This window comes from Scleropages formosus, chromosome 7 (assembly GCF_900964775.1).
Source record: "Scleropages formosus chromosome 7, fSclFor1.1, whole genome shotgun sequence".
NCBI classification, from domain to species: domain Eukaryota; kingdom Metazoa; phylum Chordata; class Actinopteri; order Osteoglossiformes; family Osteoglossidae; genus Scleropages; species Scleropages formosus.
Genome location: NC_041812.1, coordinates 2,829,499 through 2,852,995, shown reverse-complemented (window position 1 = coordinate 2,852,995; position 23,497 = coordinate 2,829,499). Strand labels below are relative to the sequence as shown.

Genomic DNA, 23,497 nt, shown 5'->3' with positions numbered 1-23,497 from the left:
GGAAAGATTAAACTAGGTCTTCACCTATCGCTTCCCCTGGCACATCATGCTAAGATGGTGACTTGGTGACATTGACTCGTTTATCTGATACCTCCCTCCAAAGTGACTTACAGCTATTTATACACCTGGGTTATTTAATTAGAGTAATTTAGGGTAAGTACCTTGGAGTTAACATGTTCTCACTGTGTCTGCTGGGTTTGCTCCAGGTGCTCTGGTTTCCTCCCACAGCCCAGAGATGCATTTCATGAGGACTGTAGCGAAAATGCCAGTAGCATCTCATAGAAAATACAATGTGTTCATTACATTCGCAGGAAGAGACACTTAGACGCAGACGTGTGATTAAGTGCAGTTTGTTCCTTTCCACCATATGAACCAACGTCCATCGCACGAGTTGCTGCATAAAACTTAATCAGAATATCTATGATTTCTGATCACCTTCCTAGTCATATATATATATATATATATTTTGAGATACATATAAACATTTATGTTACATTACAGGAGCAGCTGTGTGAAGGTTTATCTGGGCATCATCTTAAAGTTACAGACTATGAGCATTTACACCTTACATGAACAGATATGGCTCCAGATAAAGTTCCAATTGTTCTGCCTGTAGCCACCGACCCTGAAAAGTGCTGTTTGCAAAAGGGAACAACTGCAGCAAGAACTCACCAGCTGGTCTGGGGTGGACCTGGGCGGTGCTGAGTGCTGACCGTGCTGAGCGGGCGAGCCTGAGTGCCACACATTGTCGGTCAATAACTTCATTCCACTGCAACATGTCCGTTCAACATCTGCAGGACCCAGAGCCACGTCTGTATTCGAACCCTCTGCGATATGGGACAGATTGCCCTTTGAAATGGATGAAAAATAAGTACACTGGTGTCTCGTGTTATAAACATTAGCAAGATACTGGTTTTTAAAGATGGAACATAGAGACGGTTAAATTGACTTTTAATTGCTACTTCTTCACTGTTATTTTTTCCTGAATTTTTTTTTTCCCCAGCAAAAATTACCTGCACTTCTCCTTGTGGCCAGTAGTTGGCAGCAAAACACCCTCAGAAAGTATTGGAACATAGTAGTTCCAGCATTTACCACATTTACAGCTCCTGTCTGGTGTTCCTGGTTTTGGTGTGTAAAAAAAGATTAGGAATGTTGTTTATTGGATAAAAAGGTCATATTTTGATTTTCTCTAAAGCAACTTAAACTGTTACATTTTCATTTACATTGATTCATTCAGCAGACGCTTTGCTTTTTTGTAAATTTGTGATTTTGCACTAATAGTAATTTTTATTTTTGTAAGTTTGTGATTTATGCCTTGTTTTTTTCTTGTGTTTTTATTTCCTTATGTCCTTACAATTTATGTCTTAGGCTGCTGAGAGGATTCACAGAGTAAGAATTTCATTATATGGTGCAACGAACTGTTTACTGTACACATGACAATAAACTCTTGAATCTTGAATCTCCAAAGTGACAGACATCTCATAGAAAATACAGTGTGTTCATTACATTAGCAGGAAGAGACACTTAGATGCAGATGTGTGATTCTTAAGTGCAGTTTGTTTCTTTCTACCATGTAAATCAATGTTCATCACACGAGTAGCTGCGTAAAACTTTATCAGAATATCGACGATTCCTGATCACCTTCCTTGCAGTATTTTTTTTGAGATACAAAAAAAGCTTAAGAGATGATGGGAGAAGTGAGTCTGGAATTGGTGAGTTTTCAGACCCTTTTTAAATGTGGACAGGGATTCAGCAGTTCTGAGTGACAGGGGGAGGTCGTTCCATCACAATGAAGCCAGAACCGGGAACCTCCGTGCTTTACCTTTTGTCCGTGGGACCACCAAGCGAGCAGATGTGGAAGAGCGTAGCAGTCAGGTTGGGGTGTAGCGGATGATCAAGTCCTGTAGATGTCTGGGATCAGTTCTATTGATGTATTTGTAGGCCATAACCAAGGTCTTGAATGTTGTCTTATGTTAAGCTTCCTACAGTTGTTTTCCCCACTTACACGGCTGGGTGACTTTTACTGGAGCAATTTTAGGGTAAGTACCTTCCTCAAGGGTGCTACAGCTGGAGACAGGATTTGACTTTGCAACCTTTGGGTCTAAAGGCAGCAGCTCTAACCAGTAAACTACCAGCTGTCCAATGTGTTTCGGACCTCCAGTGGTAGATTAACTTTAGTTTTGTGCCTCTTCGGTTTTTACAAGCAGCATATTTTGGGGAACAGAAATTATGACAACATGAGGGATAAGGTCCTTTCAAGTTCACTGATGATTTGTAACGTTTCATGTTTGTCTGACTTTGTTCATGATGGAAGTAAAGACAGGAGTTCAAAGCAGCTCTATGAAATCACCCCACGTTTTTGTCACATTTCATCACTCTTTTACAGCAGAATGTGAGCACGTTCCTGTCATCCAGGAGATCTCCTTTAACATCTCCATCATATTTCAAACCAGACCAGCCTCTGAATATTTTATACTTTAATTCAGTTACTATTTGTATTATTCCCAGCTGTTAACTAAATTATAAAATTTTTATATTGCCACTTATTTGCCTTATAAAGCAATAATAACAATTCAGATTTTGTACCCTGGACTGTCGTGTGTGTGTGTGTGTGTGCGCTGCCCACCAAATGACAATTGTGCTTCTCTGTGAAGCTCCTTTAATTATGTTGGACTTGCGCCCCCATCTGGCTACATTAAGAATGTCCAGTTCGTCTCAGTTTGGGACACAAAATCAAACGGTCAGCGTACGGTCAGCGTACGACAAGTCCGGTTCTGCCACGAGACTTTTGCGTAGCTCCAATTGCTTTGTTTTAGTCGAATAAATGATGTTCCGTTCAAGCGTCAAACATATGAAGAGGCAAAACAAATCACACCAAGCGGCTGTGAATTCCAGCACCGGCTTTCATCATCACCACGTTCGTTCGACTTCATCTTCTCCGCCTCATGGGATCCCGAGGGACCCGTGTCCTCTGGATGTAACAGACCTGTCTGATGAGTTTAAAGCCCGATGCCCTGCGTCCCTTTGCGCGCAAGGGGCGAGTCGTCCCTTCCTGTTTCCGTGGCCTCTCGCACCCTGGTCCGCCATCACACGTGGACCGTGATGCGACTCCCACTGGAGCGTCCACCGGAGTCCAGGGACGTTACGCTGAACCCTGTTAATACTACACTGTCGGTCTGGTGGTGGAGGCCACAGATGGTCATTTTTTTGTGTTCCTGCCGCCTCGTGCGAACCTCCGCGTCTCAACGGCGTTCCCCGAATGACCGTGGCTCCGGACGCGCTCTCCTCCACCACGAGGTCACGCTACAAAGCGTTGGGCAAGACTTCGCCCGCAGCTCTGCAAACACAGCGCGAATGAAAGCGTCTCTTAGGGCCCGGAGGAGACGACCGCACGCGGTTTATTTTTAGCTAAGTGCCTCGGTGGTACTTTTTGTAGGGTGGCCAGCAAAGGTCAATAAGCGCAGCTTTCAGATTTCCTTTGGTTTCCGTGCCGAGTGAAGAGAGATGTTCTTCTGGAATGAGAACAATATTATCTACACTCTTCTTTTTGGTCCTGGAAGCCCAGCCTGTACAACGAAGGCACTAGAGGAAGGGTGGTGTAACTAGGGGAAACCTTGCAGTGTAGCAGTTAGAAAACTTGTCAGTGGTCCAGAAGGTCATAGGTTTGAATCCCACCCACAGCTGTAGTACCCTTGAGGAAGGTGGTTGCCTTAAATTGCTCCAGTAAAATTACCCAGCTGTAAAAACGGGTAAATAATTGTAAGTTACGTTGCAGAAAAACCTCAGGTGAATGTAACCAGGTGGCCCTTTGCCATTCACACAAGCATGACGGAACTGTCATTTTTCACATTATCAGTTTTTATTCATACGACATCTTAGTCCAAAATTTAAAAAGTGTCAGATTATAATCCACTTTACATTGATTCACCCATTTATACAGTGCGGTATTCTTACTATATCAGTTCAGGCCTAAATTCACTTAAGTTTATGTGGTAGTGTAATGGTTAGCGCTCCTCCCTTTGAATCCAAAGGTCATGGGTTTGATCCCTATCTCTGCCTGTAGTGCCCTTGAGCAACATACTTACCTGAAATTACCAACCTGTGTAAATAGGTTAATAATTATAACCTTCACACTGTAAGCTGCTTTGGCGAAAACAATCAGGTGAAGTTCAGTTAATGTGAGCGGGAGGTGGGATTCAAACCCAGCACCTTTAGGTCTCAAGCCACCACATGTTCTGTTTTATAATGTACTTTGGAAAGCTGACATTCTTTATGATGGACAAGTTAATACTATATGACATTAAGGAATGACGAGCTGCAGCCTTTGGATCCGAAGGTTGCCGCTTTGAATCTCGCCCACTGTCGTAGTACCTTGAGCAAGGTACTTACCCTAACTTGCTCCAGTGAAATTACCCAGCTGGATAAATGGGTAAATACTTAATCGAACATTAAAAGTTTATGAATGTGTGGACTTCCATACACTGCATCAACTAACCCCCCCCCCCCCACTTATTTTCCCAGTTTTATACACAACGTCCAACTTCCTAGTGAAGTACAAGGACATTTTAACTATTATAAAAAAAATTTGCATAGTTACTTTGTGTGGATTAAAGCAGCGTGTTTCTCGTTTCGCCAGACTGCAAGTTATTGCCTCTGGCTGTTGTCCTTTCCACCACACTGAAAGAGAACATTTTCCAGGCCTGGGAGTTCCACCATCGGCTGTAAGCAGACAATGGCCTCAGTATTTGCTGGAGCCACAAAAATGCTGGAGAAAAACCACACACACACACACACACACACACACACACACACAAAGAGAGAGAGAGAGGAGATCCACTTGTGTCACATGTTCCACTCAGCCAAACCCAAACAAAGAGTGTTTTTCCACATGCGGACCTGCGGCTGGGTTTGTGGGGGGGGGCGAGCAGCTTTCGGCATCAACACCAGAACCCCTCCCGAAAAAAAAAAGGAGAAAAATCCAGCCTCTCTCAGCGTTTCCACGACAGCAGGCAGATGAAAGAGAATAGCTCATGAGGATCCCCGGAGTGGGAGCTCACACACGCTCCCTGGACGGCGCTCCTCTGGTGCTCCTTCAGCGCCAGCGCCGGCAGGGAGCGGGAGCTGCCGGGGTGCGAGGGGTGGGGGCTCCTCTGCGAGAAGCGAGCTGGAGAACGGGCGGTGGGGGCGGGAAGCGTGCCGCAGCCCCCGGCGTTTTCCGAGGCGTCGGGATGCCGAATCGGGGCCTCTGGCAGCTGCGCGCAAACAACTCGGCACGCGGCAGGAGCCCCGCGGGCGTGTCCTCGGCCCCTTCCTTCAGCCCGCGAACCGCCGGTGCCCAATCGCATCCGTCTCGGACGAGCGCCGACGTGACAGGTGTCAGGTGTGCGCTTCCTCCTCGAACCCTAAACGAAGCTCGCCAACAGGCTCGGCTCCCATTCCGGCGGCGTCTCCGAAATGACGTGTCGTAGGAAAGGAGTCGGGGAATGCTGTCAAGTGTCTTTCGCTTTCCAGAAGTTCCCCCCCCTTTAAGGTTCACGTTAAATTATTCGCCGTCAATCATATCTCAAGAGCGAGTCTTAAAAGTTTCTTTCGGCGTCTCGGCTGAGCTGAGCCGAGCCCCGGTGCCGTTGCTGTTTGCCGGAGACCGCTTCTCCCTCCATCCCGGGTCTTCCTCGCGCACCGCGAACACTCGGGCTCCGCGAGGCGCTCGACTCATTCTTCCCGTCTCTAAACAAATTGTTTGTTTTTCAAAACAAACTTGCGCTCACCAAGTAATTCTACTGCATTTACCTTCGGGGTAGATTTTCCATTTTAAAAAAATCATAAGAGGAGTATGAAATATTAAAGGGGATCGCACCAGCTTGTAGGATTTGCCCCCCAGCTAGTGTGTGAGATGCAGAATGCGAGAACAACAACACCCCCGCCCCCGACCCGGGCCTCTCTCCCACACTACTACGCCCCCTGGTGGCCTTTGTTTGCCCTTCATACAGGAGTTCTCCATGGTGACAGCAGGGCCCATCTGTCTCGGTCCCGGGGCCAAAGTACCAGGTGCGTACGGTGCGCTCTTGTGTGTGTGTTTTTGCCACGTTGGATACAGTTTTGCGGAGTGTTTAAACATACGAATGCTGAAAAATGTTAACAATTTTCTTTGCATTTATTTTGATACGTGCACAAAAGCGACTTTTATTATGTGTCCTTCTATGGTACTTTCGTAAATATGCGCACCTGTTGCAAATACCCCGTAGATCCTTGCGTTCGAGGCAATTTTGACCGACGGGGGTTAAAATCATGACCCCAGACCTTTATGCGGATTCGGAATTTCAGGCTCCGAAAGCGCGATGACAGTGAAATTCCGAATCCGCGTGAAGGTCTGAGGTCACGATTTCCCCAAATGTCAGAGCTGGAAACGTGCTGGAGAACATCACCCTGGGGAAGCAATCGGGCGGCGCAATGTGAGCGAACGGCCAACAGGGGGCCTACTGTCCACGGGCACCGGAACTGCGCCGCCTTGACAGGTAGCTCCAAACTGACAAACATTTGGATTATGCGAGAACAACGGGAACGATGTTTATTTATTCCGTATCCAAACAACAGGAGGGTGGAACGCGATATTTCAAATATGCAGTCGGAGTTGGAAGACTTGTGAAATAACCTGATTATGTCTCCAGATGAAGAGTAACACTCGCATGTCCTCCCCTATGTGTCTCCCCACCATCTCGTACCCCCCCCCGCTTCACTAAATTGTTTGGCTTTTATGGTCTGGGGGCACCATTGACCTGGATTAAGTTCACTGTGATATGACTCAGTCCCCCCCGACCACCTCAAATCCTGCTGGGTGTTACCATAGCAACCAGGCACCAAGGTGATGGGCCAGCTGTGAGCAGAAGTGTGGCGATTCCATCACCGCTTCCAGCACGAACACCACACGACGACGCTCCTCGATCGCACCGCGTGGCCGACCCATCGCCCCCAGGCGCTCCCAATCCCCCCCCCAGCATGGAGGCTACCGTGTGTCACGTGCGCTTCCAGCAGCTCGGCCCCATGCCCTTCCAACTCCCTCTAGTAGGCCTGGGGGGGGTTTTTGACAGGAGCCCATATCTGAGACATGAGCCATGGTGCCCCTCACCCCCAGCCCCACTCCGACTCAGTGTGACGAAGAGTGTCGTGACTCATGGCTGGAGGGGCACCGCGAGACATGTGTGTCATCACCAGGCTACGCAAGCATGTGAGTCACGGCACAGCATGCGACAGAGAAGCACAGAAATGGTTTCCTCGCTGTGTGAGGTAATGTTTTCGCTGCTGTGTGTTGGTTACGCATGTCAGCGCTGGGGGGGGGAGGTGTGTGAAAGGGGCCCTGCTGTCCGTCACCATCAGGACACCACGAGCCAGCAGAGATGCGAGCCCTGCTTTCTGTGCGTACCAGGAAGTGGCCGAACGGCCAATGGTGGCGCGGCTCGGGGCCGAGGGGCAGGACGAGCGAGAGGGCGGCGGCCTCGGGGTGTGAACGCAGCGTGCGTAACGAGAAGCTCTTGTGTAACCCAACCCCCCGCAGATGTACTCAGCAGTGCAGCGATTCCCAACACACTCTTAGTGCAGCAGGGGGAGGGGCTAAGGCAGCCACGTGCGGTACCATTGGGGGCGGAGTTAAATCAGAGGCCACGCCCCCTGCATTTACATTGACATAATACATAGTATTATAGACATAATACATAATACATAGTAAAAAAATACATAATTTTTTACTCTGTCAGTTCAGGGTAAGTTCCTTGCTCCAGTACTGGAGTGGGAGGTCAGATTCGAACCTCAGTCCTTCAAAGGCAGCGTCTCTAACCGCTGCCCCTGACGTTAGAGATGAACATTGCCAAAACTTGCGTAGAAGGTCATTCTGAGCTTTCGGAGACATTTAATAGGTCTGACAGTCACACGTTTGTCGAACTTCTCCATGTGAACCGAAGCAGCTGTTATTGTCGTCCTCACTGGTGTTTCCTGGCAGTTTGCTGGCACCAGGCCGCCTGTCGTTGGGCTCCTGCCCTGGGTGCAAGAGAAGAGCGCTGAGACAAGCGGGGTATTTTTGGACACGTTTCTCATTTGGACACGTATTTTTAGCTCATGTCTCAGCTCGTAACACTATGCGGTCGCAGGTTCGAATCCCACCCTTCTCTTACACACGTGCTCATGAGTAACATTGCGTCAATTTTCTCCCTTTTTTGCCTCGCTCGAGGCTGTCACTTAATTTACAGCGAAACAAACGGTTTGCCAGAGGTGAGGGGGGGAAAAAAATGCCTTTTTCGCTTTTGTGAACTCCGTGTTCCCTCCGCGCAGCACAGCTGGCGCTCGATAAAAGGCCCTGTGTTTTGCGTGTGACGTCACCCGTGAGGTCAACGCCAGGAGACATGTGGCGTGTCGGGGACAAGCTGCGGTCCGGCGGAGGGATGGCCTGTCGCTTTAAGAACGGAACCCGGTGCGCGGAGGCTCCGCCCCTCCCGGTCGCAGCGCGTGACAGAAAATGTGTTCGCGAGTGCGCGCGGACGTTGCGCACGTGCGCTTGCTCTCGTGGCGGACTCCTGTGTCAGGTCTGCCGTCACGCGCTTCCTGCGCACGTTCAGCTCCTGTTTTATTTTTCTTTCTATTTTTTTTTTTATTTTATTTAAAGGCGTACTCGCCGACCCGTTAACCTTTTAAAGTCAAAACGCAGAATTTATTTCCTCATCTGTGACTGTAACTCCCCCGTCCGCACTATTTTAGTGACTATATCGGAACTGTGACGAAGCAAACGGTGAAGCGCGCGCTGTAACGCGGTATGTGAGTCACGGCGCCGAGTCCCTGTCGCACTGTGACTGTGGTGGATCAACAGCTGACCGCAAACAAACACAACAAGGCACAAGCAGCACGACTCTTCCTCCCGGTGTGTTTTCAGTCACAGTTCAGAGAAGTATGCTGAAGTGTGTGTTGTTAATTTAGGTGAATTCCGGCCTGGCGTCGTGGTTCTCTTGACCCCCCCCACCAGGCCGCTGTGAGGATGACGATGAGGATGAGGAGGACGAGCACCTGATGACCCCCGGCCCTTGTGGGGGACGAAGCCGTGGAGCTCCCCCCACAACACCACCCTAACACACTGTTGGTATCTCTGCTCTGGCCTCCAGTTAAAGCCTCTGTAAGAAAAGCGTCGCGCCCTCGGGTGTGGCGAGACCCCAGATGACCTCTGACCCCAACCCCCCAGATGCAGCAGGGCATTAAACCATTTGGTAAATTGGAGGGAAGCACCTCCATCTGAGCACGCATCCCCGGGGGTCTTGAGAGCTCCCCTTGCGAGCGGTACGTACGGGAACGCAAATAGCGACTCGCTTAAAACGCCGCGTCTCGGCATTCGTGTGCAGCGAGGACGTGTGTGTGAGCGCGTGCGCGTTTGTGTGTTTCCCCATTGTTGTAAACATGCAAGTTCATGTAAACATGTTTTTTCCTCTATCGCAAGCCGCTCGTGTCAAACGGTGCCTGTAGGGGGCAGCGTTCCGACAGGGATTCCTTCCGAATTCGGTGCCTCGCAAGTGGCTCACGCTCTTGTAGTGCAGCGCTGGTGATGCGCCCCGGTGCCTTAACCGCTCTGCGCTTCTTTGTCCGTCCGAGACGGAAGAGCGCTGACGTCTGGTCGACCACGTTCTATAGGCCGCATAGGGGTTGCGCTGCCTCTGATCCCAGAGGAGGCAGGCAGCATTAATAATTAACAGCGCTCCCTGCGTGTCTAACATCTCCGCTAATGTGGAGGAGAGATTCGATGGAGGTTTCGCCACAGTCATCCGCACGAGTGTGTGTAACAAGTCAGGAAAGCGAGGGGCCTCCACAGCGCACCGATTTACTCCACCAGCTTCTGGAAGTTTCCATTCATTCATGTAGCTGGTGATATTTTTTTACCCCCCCCAAGCAACTTACGTTTTTAATCTACTTACACTTATTTACACATTTATACAGCTGAGTAATTTTACTGGAACAATTTTGGGTAAATACCTCACTGAAAGGTTCTGTACCTGGAGCTGGGACTCAAACCTGCAACCTTGTGGTCCAAAGGCAGCAACTCTAACCAGTTAAAACCAGCACTTCAATGGTGATTAAAAAGTGATGGTATGACTCACACTTTGTTGTACCTTCAAAGAGTAAACATTTACCTTCGCGATCAGATGTTGACGCTGTTGGCAAAGTGTCGGCTATCTGTCGGTGTCCATCAGTGGAAATTTGAACCTTATGTGTGGAGGTAATTCAGCAATGAAATGCTCCTTAGAGGTGGTACGGTGGGTAGGACTGGTGCCTCATAGCTCCTGGGCTTTGGGTTTGGATGTGGGTTCAAAACCAGCTCGGTCTGTGGAGTCTGGGTGTTCTCACTGTGTCTGCTGGGTTTTTTCCAGGTGTTCTGGTTTCCTCCTGCAGTCCAAAGACTGAGTGTGTTGCCTATTGATGGACTGGTGTCCCATCCAGGGTGTGTCCTTCCTCACACCCAATGCTTCCAGGATAGGCTCAGCACCACCACGACCCTGCACCATAGGTAATGGAAAGAGGGGTCAGTTCACACCGCGAAATGTGCGTATCTGAACCTTGAGTGCGCTGTGTCTGAGCGCACCTTACCCACAGTGCACTAGTTCCGAATAGTTTAGAGCAAACATTGCCGTCTCGCAAGTGATTCGCCGCGCCTCTTAGTCACTTCGACAACACGTATAGTGAAGGGGTGGATCGTTGCACGAACCCCATCTGGCTGCAAAGTTCGAACCCAGACACTCGAAACACTTTGAATGCAAATGCTTTTTGCGCACGACCCTCTGCCGGAAGGCGGCTGCGTTCATTTGGACCTGCGGCATTTCCATTTCCTGCTGATCCGAAAACTCCTCCATGCTGCTAATGACTTCATAAAGCATAATTGCTTTTAAATGACTGCAGTCATGCGGCGACTTAATTAAAATATTTCTGTATTATAATTCACAATGCACATCTTTAATAAGCCAATAAATAGGGGCTTTATAGTGAAGCTGATTGAGGCTGAATAAAGGGGCCGTTTCCATATTTTTGGTGACCTGCTGGCCTGCACGCGAACCCCCTTTCGCCGCGTTTGTCCGTTTCGCCGCACAGCGGAGAGCAGACGATCACATTCCATCCTCTGGTGTCTCAGTTGACCGAAGGGCTTTGCTCCTCGATGCGCATGGTGCTAAATAACTCACGTTTTGTCCTTAATGGGCATGTAATTGAAAATAGGGTGCATTGTGTTGGGTGAAAGGCGCGTCAGCCAGTTGCTCGCGGTATTAATTGCGCCGCAGTCGGGGCAGTTCCAGTGCCGGATTCCACACAGTTCAAAGAAATGCTTTTGTGTCCTTTGGAAAGACACAGTGAGGTCACGCTTTCTACAATATAGGTGTAACGCTCCATGAATCGCAGAGAAGGTTCATGCGAAATAATGCTGCTGTCTTACAGCGCCTGGGTGGTGCTAGAGGACATGGGTTCGATCCCCGCTTCATTGGAAGTCGCTTTGGAGAAAAGTGTCTGATAAATAAATAAATGTAAATGTAAAATACCTACAGGATATACGTATTTCTGCATGGACAATGTGATTAAGTGCACATTGGTCGTTGATCACCTTGTGTAATTTACATTTACTTTTGGATGCAGACACGTGAGTGTAAAGTACAGTTAGTTGGTCACATTCAACCATATGAACCAGTGTACGTCACATGAGTAGCTGCATAACGATTTATCCATAGTCCAGCAATAAATTGTATTTGTTGAAATATGGCTAAACCAGTCCTTGTAATTGTGCTAAAATATCTTTTTGTATTGCTGAAAACTTCTATCCATTTAATGATCCCCCAAAAAGTGATACCTTTTGGCTATTAATGGCATCCTTGTTACACACATGGCATGAACCACAGCGAACGTTACACACAAATTATGAAAAAATATTGTCAGTGATGCATATGGTATATCCCACATACTATATATTTATACTTCACAGTACGTGTAAATAAAGTAGTGTTTAATTTTCCTGTACCTGGTGCCTGTTACCTAGTGTGGAGAGTTTAAACAAGTGGTTTTGTGCAGTTCTGAATCTCTACCTGGTACAGACACACATCTTGAAAGCTGAGTTCACAACTTCTGAGATGTCTATTAAATATCGGTGCAGGAATGGGAATCCATTTACATTTATTTGTTTAGCTGACACTTCAGCAACGTACAATTACTTACCCATGTATAATACAGCTGGGTAATTTTATTGGAGTCATTTTGGGTAAGTACCTTGCTCAGGGGTACTACAGCTGGAGGTGGGATTACAACCTGGGACTTTTGGGGCCAAAGGCAGCGGCTTTAACCACTATGGTACAGCTTCTGCAGGTGATGTACCTTAGAGTTCGTAGAGTTTCAGGCTGTTTTTATTTCCCTGCAGTTCTGAATCTGTACAAGTGGCACAAGCTCAAATGTTCCCCAGATGTTCCCCAGACCATCTCCAGACATTTCCCAGCTGGCCCGAAGGCGTGGGATTCGAGCGACTCGCCGCGGCCCATACGTTGCCACTTGCCCGCTGGGTTGTCTGCGCTTTGAGCGACTGTCTGCCCTTTGGTCTCGGGGGTCCCGCGCTGTCTGCGGATTCCGGCAGCCTGCAGGAGAACTCTGAATGACTGAGGTCAGAAGTCAGCGGCCGAGTGAGAGGAGGGGCGGAGGACATGGCCTTTCTGGGGGGAGCTGCAGAAGGGCCTCACAATAGAGCACCTTTTCTTGACACAAATTTGAATCCAATGCTGTTCACACTGACTCCACAGGCTGTGCAAAATAATCTCTTTATTCCCGTTTGCTATTCTTACTGGGTGTTGTTTTTTTGTGCCACATTAGCGCAGTGATGAAAACAGTTTTGTCGCCACTTAATTGAAGGCTTGTAAAACGTGTGTCCCGGAGCCAGGAAGTGCTGGCGTGGAGTCGGCGCCCTGGCGCTGTGTCCCCAGACTGCCGCCGCCGCTACAATTCTAGGCAGAGCGTTCACCGCCTCCTGGGGAACGGGGGGCCGGTTCAGTGTGAGACTGCGAGACGCTCGGTCCCCTGGTCGGATCGCCGCTCTCTGAACGCTGATCCTTTTGAGAAATATGACAAAGAAAGAGCACAATTCCCTGTGATCTTCTGCGTGTGCTAAAGGCACGTCCACCCATCGCTCACTAAAGTAAAATGATCCATGTCAGCTTCACTGGAAAATCAATAACTGGCTTATAAATGTGTTTGCATTTAATTACATGCAAACGTTAAATTGAATTTTGTCATTAGTGATATTTGAGCCAGCTAGCTTTTACTCAATTGCTTCATACCTGTGATTTATGAATAGTTTCGCGTTCCAGTCTCAGCGGAACATGTCTTAAAGAATGGAAAACGCGCCTATAGATCGATCTGAGAAGCACACCGATATTTTGTTGCTTGGCGATCGTCTGCGCGCACAAATGTGAAACCACTTACGCAAATGGGATTTATCGAGAACGGGACCAAATGTTGAAAAATCCCAAAGAGCAAAAATACGGTTACACCCTGGAACGGTATTTCAGTGCCTGAACGCTGCGGTCGGATCCCGCAGAACATTCGATGACGAACGGGACCGTGAATCCAATCTGACGGGATTGTAATCCAATAACAGCCCCTGAGAGGGTAGACTGCGGTCTGGACAGAGGATCGGAGGATGGCCCTTGAACCAACTCTCGGTGGTCGTTAATACCCCCCCCCCCCTCCAAGGGGGTGGGGGGAAGGGGAGTGAAGCAACAACGCAGACTTGACACTTGTCACTGTCATTTCCTTAACATTTTGGTAGCACTGTACCGATATTAATATCCTGCACCGCTGAACAGGCTTAGTGGGAAGAAAGAAGCATATCTGACAGCATCTATTTTTAGGCTCAGAGACAGAGAGAAGCCCAGGAGTCGAGATCTAGCTATTTTCATGGAGCACAGGGACGTGTGCAGCTGAGGATCGAAAATCCAGCGGTGGAAGGGAAACGGGTTTCAACACCACAACCGAAGTAGCGCCAGGGTCCGAGATTTTTGCAGGCGATCGCTACCTGTTGGGCCCCCCTCCGTCTCTGATTCGGGGTCTTTCTGAGTCACGTCACCAAACTTGTGAAAAATGAACGCCTTTCAGAGGCTCGAGGAAACGCCACGGTGCTGCTCAGCTTTATCTTTTGCACTGATGTTTTGCGTTAGGCTCTTGCTTAGTGCAGCAAGGGGTTTGAACCAGCAACCTTTGGCCAAGCAACAGTTTTATGTTAATGTGGCGAAGTTGGCGGAGAACGGCGAAATGCAGAATTTCAAATGCGGAATATGGAATTATAATGCAGAATTGCGGACTTGTCAGCCTCAAAGTCCCGCAGCAGGTGCAGTGTGCAGCTGTACAATGTTTGATGTACTTTACTGTGTTTTTCTCAGATGAGTCTGTGAAGACTGTCACCACACAAAAGCTCTGGTGCCGAGTGGGCTCTGAGCACGAGATAAAATGACGCACACTGGGAAGGGATTTGATCGTATTCCTCCGCCTCCGGATTTATCCGCGGAACCTCCTCTCTGTAAATTGGGTCACTTGGACTGGTTCGGCACCCTCAGCTCACCGCGCTTCTGAACGAGCAGAAGCATTCGGCGCAAACCTGAGCCCGGATGCTCGTACATCGGCACCCGACTCGACTCTCCGTGTTTGGGGTTCAGAAATAACAAGGTGCTGCTCGAAGGGCATCTGGGCCACCCGTAACCCCCCTCCGCCGCAAACACAAACAGAACATGTTTCCTCTTAACATAATGAGACGGAGGCATGAAATTTCCCCAGGCTCCTCAAATGGGGTGTTAAACGTGAGCACGTCATGGTTTAATAATGAGCCCCAGACTTTAAAGGGAAGCTGAGTTGGTAGCGGAGCGGGCGAGCAGGGCGACAATTCTCCAGCGACCCCGCGGCCGCTCTGCCGGCCTTTCCTGGGACCTGTGTTTGAAATTTGAGTCCTCGGTGTATTTTAGTCATTAATGTGTCCCTGGGGCTACAAGCTCCGCTCAAGGCGCCCGGGTTCCCGCATGATGAATAGGAGCCGTACGAGCGGCGGATGCAAATGCAAACAAACAAGGAGAAGTACGAGCGAGGAATAATTCATGCCGACAAGCTGTGACATTCCTGATATTCGCGTTTGCTGACACAGCCAATTCAGATTTATTTATTTCGATATTTATTTAGCCTCCGAGGCGCGAATGGCTAGCCGTAGGTGCAGGGTGTCGTGGGCACCCATGGGGTTGTTGGGCCTGTTTCTGCTGTGCGATGCAGTGGTCGAATGGACCCTGCGCTCGGGTCTCCTGTCTCAGCCTCTCTGATGATTCCAGAGATGAAGAGAAAGTAGAAATTCTATAAGGGGGAGGAGAGGGGGCAAAGTGAGCGAGAGAGGAATTTGTGCGGGGCTACAAGCCATGTTGTCTTTGTTCGACACAGGAAAGGAAGCCCTTTTAATTCACCCGAGATAATGGCCCGGTTTTCCGCTCACTTGTCTTAATAATCACCTTAAATGCCGTAAAAAGAAAATAAAAACCTTTCGCAATGAATTGCTTGTTAATTAATTACAAATTGTTATGTTTGAGACACGATGTCTGAGAATTAAGATACATAATGAATGGAGGTCTATTACTAATTGAAAAATGCGCTAAATCGAATTCTGAGAATTTGCATTATCCATGATTTCTTAATTGCCATGTTAATTGCCTAAAACCTAATTGTGTCCATGAATTCTCATCTTTATGCAACACACCCCCCCAAAATTATTTAAATAAACACACACATTTGGTGTATGAGGTCAGCGATCCCATTCACGTATTTTGATTGACTTTTTTATGGCGCTGGACCTGCGACCCCCTTGCAGGTAACTGTCCTCAGTTTTTGTTATAAAATATTATTATTTGCTATTATATTATTTGTCCAGGTTTTTGCCGCAGTTTTTGCTCTGGCTTTGTGGTCAAGGCTTCGGGTACTGATGCTGATGGTGAGGGGAGGCGGCGGGATTATGCTGTGCTGCACCTGTCCTTGGGAACAGACGACACCCCCCCCCCCCGCACATGTGGTACCTGGGGATGGAGACAGTCCCCCTCCCTCAACACATCACCGCCACAGCCTGTCACACACGTCTCCCCTGTCACATGTTCATGCCATGCTCCTGGCCCCGTCTGCTCACCTGTGCGTCGCCATGGAAACAGCCAGGGAGCGCAGCTTCCCAGCGGCCCGACACGCTGACAGAACAGCCCCGCAGCTCAGCGGCGTGCGGGTTTGACTCAGGCCCGAGGACAGAGGGAGCCGAGACCGTGGACTGCCTGATGGAGTTTTCTTCGATGGACTTGGGCTGTTAATCAGACACACGCACACACACACTCTCTCTCTCTTATTGACTCATTCATGACACCTTACAGGTCTGACAACTGAACACAAACCACGATCATAATTCCATGTAAATTTTACATGAAAGTACTCTCATATTGAGAATATTTACTTGACAACGGTGTTTCAACAGAACAATTTGCATAACGTGAAGTTTTTTCCATGAGCTCTGATCGAATGACACGAGTTGTGTGATTTTGTAGTCGGCCCAGGCGCGCTGCAGCAACACACGGGGATCATTTCAAAGGCACACGTGTTCGGGCTTCTTGCGCCGTCAGCAGAGAGGTGGGACCTGCTGGTGGGAGGACGCGACCGTCTGTACGTTTCCAAAGTCCGCTGCTAACCGGCTGTGTTCCGGCCCGGTTCCTCCACAGCGACAATGACCTTTGCTGACCCTTCGGTTAAATATTTACATGCGTTCGTTCTTCGGAGCAATTTATGATTTTAATCACAATCATTTACGTGTCAGTACAGGCAGTATTTTTTTTTTTATTTCTTCAGGGATTCACAAGAGGTGATTCCAACCCAGGTCCTTGGATTCCAAAGGCAGCACCTCTGACCACTGCGCCACCTGCTGCCCGCCACTGTGCCGCTACAGGAGTGTGAGAAAAGCTCTTTTTACCGCACACGCATTGTGCTCTGGGTTAATTGGACGGTGGCTTCAGCAGCACCGTGCACCCAACTTCCTCTCATCCGTCGCACGCCTCTCACTTTTGTGTTTTGTCAGCTGTCCTGCCTGAAAGGGGAGGGGAGGGGAGAGGAGGGGCCGTCTTGCTCGTCCGGGCATCCTGCCAGGGGCCACCAGCGGGTCAGCTCCCAGGATGCCCTGCACCCCACCCACGGACCAGATGCAAGCCTGCAGGCGTAGAGCTTTACTGTGAGAGGAGGTGGAGGGAGGGAGGGAGGGAGGGTGTGTGTGTGTGTGTAGTGGGGAGACAGAACAGCACTGCACACCAGTAACACTGAAGCCATGCAGAATAACTTGCAGTCTAGCAAGACGTGCCCCTGTCAAATTGACACGCCCCCTTCACACGGACTTACCCCTGTCACATGGAGTCCAGTGTGATCCTCCCCTCGTGCTTCTACATTCACTGGACTCTTGTTTGGACATGGATGACTGGACCACCTCTGGTCGAAATCTGCTCTGCGGTGTCGTGAGAGAGGACCGTGGTGGGGGGACAAGGGGCGCACTGAGGACGTAATGTGCTGACACGGCACTGCGATCCTAGATTCCCATCTTCAAGCGGCTCCCAGTGTGACACAAGGGTGTGTAACGTGACCCAGTGACACTGACGGATACCCCCATCCATCACTGGTGCTGTGTTAGTGGGGGGTGGCAGGGCACGCTAGGTCTTCTCCGATCCCATTACTACTTTTCACTGTTATATACAGACATTCCAAAGGATTTTTAGTGTGTATACTCATTTACTGACAATGAGTATGCTGAAATAAAAAAAAATTAAAATAATGTAAAAATCACATATTTTAAAAACAATGCCATTTCAAATTAACGTCGTAATATTGTTTAGTTGCCAACGTGTCTTCTGTAATCACTGACAGGGATCGTGTAGGGGACAGCTGGTACTCTAGTGGTTAGAGCCACTGCCCTTTAGAGCCAAAGGCTGCAGGTTTGAATCCCACCTCCAGCTATAGGGCCCTTGAGCAAGGTACTTACCCTAAATTGCTCCAGTAAAATTACCAAGCGCTGTATAAATGGGTAAATAACTGTAAGTGATTTAACATTGTGAGCTCCTTTGGAGAAAAGTATCAGGTTAATGAAGTGTATTCTTGTCTTGTGGTGAAGGCTGTGAGCACAGATTTTTAAAAATAATAATTAATTCACATGGCACAGTCTGATGATCCCGGGTGAGTGGTTTATGTGAACCGCATGTAGTGTTTCACACGACCCATATCAGGTACTGCATCAGAACAGCTGTGCCTGCTCACGCCACATGATGCAAATGTGTAACGATTTTGTCTGCTGTGTTTTTTTTTTCCCCCCGCAGTAATTTACGCAGATATGTTTCTCCCTGTATCAAGAGTGCCGACGAAAAGTTGGACTCCACTTGCTGGGAAGGAGTTTTTCTTTGTGCCACATTTGGTCGGTAAATGAACTCGCACATCTCCCCAGCTCACTGGGTCACTCATCCATACATCAGTGGAACAAACACATACTCTCTCTCTCACTATGGGTGAACCTGAACAGCATGTCTTTGGAGTGTGGGAGGAAACCAGAGCACCTGAGGAAACCCACGCAGACACGGGGAAAACATGCAAACTCCACACCGACTAACTAGGGATCAAACCCACATCGTCTCACATGACATAGGTGCCGCGAGACAGCGGCGATACTCACTGTGCCACTTTGCGGCTCATGCAGACATTGCCTAGGTGTACTCAAACTTTTGACCGCTCCTGTATATCATTCACTTTTCCTAAGACTGAGGAGCAGGCAACTCAGAGGTTGCAGATTGCATGCACAGAGTCCAACGGCGGGTTAATGCTGTCATTATGCCAACTCTAATGCAACCACACGCCAGCACATGCCACCTGCGGAGGCGCTACAGTCATGTCACAGTACGTGTCCAGCAGTGTCCAAAAATAGATAGCGGTGTCCAAAAATAGATCCCTGAGCTGTTTTCCTTCGCGCGACATTTCCTCCTGTTTTTCTTTCCCTTTGCAAGTTTCCCCCTCGACTCGTCGGGCACGTTACCTTTTGAGGGTCCGATACCTAGGGCCGCCGGCCGTGCCGTTTGCCGCGGGAAAGCCAGGCCTCGTCGTACGGAAACGTGTCAAACCCGAAGGGGCGGGAGGATTATCTCCTTGTGCCGCTGATCTACGCGGAAGGTCTCTTTTTCGCACGAGTGCAGAACAGCCCCGGCTGCTGCTGTTTTTATCCCTCGAGGATTAAAAGACAAACGAGCGTGTGGAGTGTCACATATGGCACGTCGCTTGTTTGTTTTAAGTGTTACTTGCGTAACCGTTCAGTTCGACCGCGGTAAGCGTCACGTGAGACTCACGATGACCTCTAAGCCCTCTGGAAGGCGAGCAGCGAAGATGTCTAGTTGTCGACACGGGCGACTGCAGGGGGCGCAGTGGTTAGAGCAGGTGCCTTACGCTCGCAGGACCCGGCTCTGAATGCCAGCAGCAGCTGTAAAGCCCCTGAACAAGGTATTTACCCCGATGGGCTCCAATGAAAAACACCCAGCTATACAAATGGGTAAATCATTGTACACAGGCTAACCTGCATGAGTGAGTTTGGAGAAAAGAGGCCAGCTAAATGTAAATAAATATGCAAAAGAAGCTATTATTTTTTTCACTGATATGAAGTTGTGTTTCGTAATTGTTATGCGGTATAATAACTGGTATGAGCATGTAACCCAGTAAAACTGGACAGCGGAGGTCAGAGGACAAACTGAGGTTTCATTGAATCCAGGCTGAAAACAGTTGAGCATCTTCTGTAATGCACATATGTCCTTATCATTTTCAAAATCATCGTCATGGAGACTGAGGGCAGGGGTGCGGGTGGTGGGGGGGGTTATGAAATCATCTTCATTTCAAATATTTGGACGTTTACTCTGGTTGAAACAAAGGGTCTAGATCAGCGATGCTTCTGATTCACCTCAAGGGTCGAAAGGCCTCTGATGGAATGAGGTGGAGTCGCATGTAGAGGAATGGAGATCACACCCCACCCCCACCCCTCAGAATTAATCTGATCCGTTGTGTTGGAAGCAAAGAAACAAGATGTTTGTATTTCCTCTTGTTTTCTGAGTGTCTTAATCTGGATAGTTAAACATCTGTGTGTGTGCCCCCCCCCTTTCTGCCCAGTCAACTCTAAAGCGGATTTGCTTCACACTCGACTGGGAGCACAGCTGCTGCTCTGCACAAAGAGGTGTTTCAGCTCACAGAGGCCAGTGGAGAAAACAAGTGGCGCCAAGGGCCGCTGGAACAGCCTTGAGGACGTGTGCAGTAGGCAAGATCTCCTGACATTTTTTTTACTTATATATTCTATTTTATTCATCAGACACTTTTCTCCAAAGCGACTTCCAATGAACTCTATGTAGTGTTATCAGCCCACACACCTTATTCACCGCGGTGACTTACACTTCTAGATACACGGCTTACACTGGATCACTCATCCATACATCAGTGCAAAACACACACACTCTCTCTCTCTCTCTCTCTCACTCACTATGGGTGAACCTGAACAGTGTGGGAGGAAACCAGAGCACCTGGACGAAACACACACAGACATGGGGAGAACATGCAAACTCCACACAGACTGAGCGGGGATCAAACCCACGTCCTCTCACACCACCCAGGTGTTGTGAGACAACAACACTACTTGCTGTGCCACCATATTCTTATTAAAGACTAACAGCAGTATTTTAAATAGCTGCAAATTGACTTGAAAGATTTTTTTAAACTAGAATGGCCGGGGGGTGGGCTCCCACTGCACTTGGACCACCAGAGGTTTTTTTTTTTCCTCCCCTGTATTTCGGTTGGGAGTGTCTTTATTCCTTTCCTCTGTGACCAGTTGGCTTACTTACAGCTTTAATAATTAATATAGTTATTGTAATAATCTATAGCCAACATATTATTTGTTCCGTGTTTCTGAGCCTGTCTTCAGATCTCTGTCACTGTGTGAGAAGAGCACTCTATAAAAAGATATTGAATTATATTTACTCAATATATAATAATAATAATAATAACAATAATAATAATAATAATAATAATAATTATTATTATTATTATTGTTATTTTTTATTATTGTTATTATTATTATTATTATTATTATTCAATATATACTGACATTTTTCTCCAAAGCAACAATGTTAAAGTACCTACAATTATTTACCCATGTATGCCACAGGTATATAATTTTATTGGAGCATTTTAGGGTAAGATCCTTGCTCAAGGGTGCTGTAGAAATACAGTAGGTGGGCTTCAAACCTACCACCTTTCGGCTGCAAAGGCAGCTGCAGCATTAATCGCTACACACACTACCAGCAGCCTCGATACCTACAAGTGAGAAATTAGCCCGAGGATCAGTTACTGCAAAGACAGACAGGAAGTGAAACGTCCGCCTCCTTAAAGAAGGAAGCCCCAGAATCACCTCATGGGAGATATGCAAATGAACCGGTGTGAAGGCATGATAAGGAACTGCTGATCAACGCGAAGGCAAATGATGACAAATTGTTATGAAAGACAGATGGAAACGAGGCGAGATCGACTCCCGTATTCGACTGCTGAGTATCTATGAAAAGCAGCACAGTGGCACAGCGTGTAGCGCTGCTGTCTCACAGTGCCTGGGCGGTGCGAGAGGATGTGGGTTTGATTCCCACTCAGTCTGTGTGGAGTGTGCGTGTTCTCCCTGTGTCTGCGTGGGTTTCCTCTGGGTGCTCTGGTTTCCTCCCACACTCCAAACACATGCTGTTCAGGTTCCCCCATAGTGTGTGAGTGACACAGAGAGTGTGTTCCACTGATGTATGGATGAGTGACCCAGTGTAAGTTACCCTGGTGAATAAGGTGTGTGGGCTGATAACGCTGCATAGAGTTCATTGGAAGTTGCTTCGGAGAAAAGTATCTGCTTAATAAACGTAAATGAAAGGCAGAAGAGCCGAGACGCAAAGCGTGTTCAGGGCAGCGGATGTGTGTCTCACTCGTCCAAAGGAGTAACCGTAACACGGTGTGTATTTTGATGCAGCTGTGCTGCACACACTGTGTGTGTCTATGTGGAGCCTGAAAAAAATATTCTGTGTCCACCGGGTGTAAATGTGGACGGTGGAAAAGGGCCTCATTCTGAGGGGTGAAACACAGGTTAAGATCAGAAGAAAGGATTTTTTTTTTTGTCCAAAGATATATGGGTGTCAGGCGAGTCTCCAAATGGGCTGCAGTTTCCTTCCGGAAGGAACCGCTGAATAAGGTACAATTGGTCTCGGTCGTTTTCCAGATGGATCGTTGGTGCTGGATAAGATCAATCGGACAGAAAGCTGAGCGATTGCGTGTGTGTGTGTGTCCCCCCCCCCAGCAACCCCACCATACATCGAACCGATAACAGGCCGATGGGAGGGGACCATAAATTCAGCGCCAGCACCGCAGACCTGCTGCAGAATCCAACGGCTCTCGTTCCTCACGCACCCTCTGCCGTTAAAGGCGGCCGGAACGTTCCGGAGTCTGTCTTGAGGAAACACATGACATTTGCGAGAGGAGGCGAATGGACCCCGCGAGTGTCTGCGCTGGAGTAAACGACAAGGGACACCATACACCTGTGGTGGTTCACAACAGCATCTGCAGCATCTGGTGGGGGTGGCAGGTGGTGTAATGCTTAGGTCTGCTCCCTTTGCATCCAGGGGTCACAGGGTCAGATCCCACCTCTATCTGTAGTACCAGTGAGGAAGGTGCTTACCCTGCTTTGCTCCAGTGAAATTACCCTGCTGTAGAAATGGATAAATACTTGTACATTGGAGAAAAGCATCATATAAATGTTTAAGTCATGGGGAAAAAAAGTAAATTTTGTTCTTGTGGGGATGAAGCGAACATGGATTGAACAAGTGGTGTCCAGCCACACATGAGCGCAGTAAAGCCTCCATCCCTCAAGCCTGGATTACGCGTCGCACTGATGCTGGAACCAGGTTCAAAGAAGAGACGTGGGGTGGTTCTGAAATACCACAGTTTATATATATATGACAGTTTGTGCACTTTATCCATCAGTGTGTGTGGATTCCAACATAATCTCTTTGCCTGTTATTATTGCCAGGCCTTGTTAGAGTAGAGCAACATGTACGTATATCTCAGTTTGAGACAATAATCCACTGATCATCTGCAGGCTTCGCACAAAAGAGTAAAGTGGATGTTGTTCAGAGGACAAATAACTGTACTGTCAGTAAATACATCAATGGCTATATGAGCATAAGTAAACAATGGTCACTTTAATACAGGTCAAATATGTTTTACTCTGAGTTCAAGTCTCCTTCATAGTAATGGAATCCAGAGTTACAAATATATTTACTGAATACATCACAGTTTTTCTCTTTTTTTTTTTGATTATCATTATTTTTTAAATCAAAATCACAACGCTGCTCAAGTCATGTGGTGTAAT

General features: G+C 48.2%; 1 long non-coding RNA gene across 1 annotated transcript; it reads right to left on the bottom strand.

The window, feature by feature from the left end:
• Positions 1 to 12,329: 12,329 nt before the first annotated feature.
• Positions 12,330 to 19,789, bottom strand: LOC108928003 (uncharacterized). The gene is made up of 3 exons (XR_001965639.2): positions 19,109 to 19,789; positions 16,196 to 16,360; positions 12,330 to 13,097 (listed from the first exon to the last, which is right to left on the bottom strand). It is a non-coding gene; the product is annotated as an uncharacterized LOC108928003 (long non-coding RNA).
• Between the last annotated feature and the right edge of the window lie 3,708 nt (positions 19,790 to 23,497).